Source organism: Protopterus annectens, chromosome 10.part0 (genome assembly GCF_019279795.1).
Source record: "Protopterus annectens isolate FY-2018-M chromosome 10.part0, PAN1.0, whole genome shotgun sequence".
Taxonomy (NCBI): domain Eukaryota; kingdom Metazoa; phylum Chordata; order Ceratodontiformes; family Protopteridae; genus Protopterus; species Protopterus annectens.
In genome coordinates this window covers 1,688,635,276-1,688,636,607 of record NC_056744.1, presented here as the reverse complement: position 1 = coordinate 1,688,636,607, position 1,332 = coordinate 1,688,635,276, and the positions used below count along the sequence as shown (strand labels likewise).

Sequence of the window (1,332 nt, the reverse complement as noted above, 5' to 3'; positions counted from 1 at the left end):
AGATTATTGGCATAAACTATATTAATTGGAGATGTACTAAAGAATTATTTAGTACAGTAATTATAAACACTATAGAAAATGATTCATTTTAGTAAAGAAGCAGCTTCATAGAAAAACTGTTTATATGATATAAATACAACTGACAGGCTGGCTAAAAACTAAGCCCTAATATGACAGCCTAAAGTTTCAAGTATTTAACAAAAGCAATACAGTTAAGGTTTGGTATTGAAATTCTAAACATCCATTTTACAATCAGCTTCTGCTTTACAGCTAAATGCACTACTGTTACAGTAGCACAGGAGACTTAACTGTAAACTTACATCTGCATCATACTGAGAACTTTCAACAAAATTACCAGGAACAATTCCAGAAATAGTCAGGGGCATGCTGCATCTTTAATATATAGTACAATTAATCTGAGGCATCTTCAGATCAAATTCACATGTGAATTAATTTATCAAGTAAATGAAATCTGCAATTTTAAGTGTAGCATATGGTCTGTAAAACTTACCATTTTTGAAAAGGATTAAGAGGAAAAGAGCTAAAATTAGAGTAAAAATCAGGGACAGTTGAATGGTATACTGAGAAGCTTGCAAGTGGTTACAGCAGTTACACAGTGAATACTGAACAGCCTAAAAAAACGAAACTACAGAGAAAAACATCTACTCTACACACCATTTCTAATTCTTACCAACAGCTACTTCAACCTCTTTGCTAGTTTTATATTCCCAAACACATTTGTTTAACTTTCACCTGATGTAAACCCAAAAAATACGTGAAGAAAACTCTACAGTTGAAATACTACATAGACTAGTACTCACAGTTTGAAAACACTTCCCTCATGAAGACACCCCTAGTGTACCCAGCGAATCTTACAGCACCATCTACAGGATTAAACTTGAGTCCTCCACTGCCTTTCTGTATTGTAACAGTCTACTGAAAAATTATCGGCTTTTGCTATCCCACTAAGAAAACCTTCCGATCTACTCTTTTGGAGCTGCTGATCATTTTTTTAGGCTGTACGTTTTATTCCAGTCATCAAACTTTGTCATTTTCCCTTTACTGAAGTTCTCAACTAACATTCATGCCACAGAACAAAGCAAGCTACAAATGAAAAATGAACCGGTCCTGGACTGGATTAGAAGCCAGTTCAACACACACACACAAACACACACACACCCCTTCTCTTTCATACAGTAACTAACCACTACTTTGAATTCCACACACTCCAGTTCTGCTCTCATACATACTACTAGATTAAATTATGCACACACCTACCTTCTCTGTTCTGCCCCAGCAGCACACACATACAGCGACTCTCTCACAAAGCAA

The 1,332-nt window shown here is 35.6% G+C and overlaps 1 long non-coding RNA gene across 1 annotated transcript; it reads right to left on the bottom strand.

The window, feature by feature from the left end:
• Positions 1-510: 510 nt before the first annotated feature.
• On the bottom strand, positions 511-793 carry LOC122813909. The gene is made up of 2 exons (XR_006366739.1): positions 676-793; positions 511-541 (listed from the first exon to the last, which is right to left on the bottom strand). It is a non-coding gene; the product is annotated as an uncharacterized LOC122813909 (long non-coding RNA).
• Positions 794-1,332: the final 539 nt, after the last annotated feature.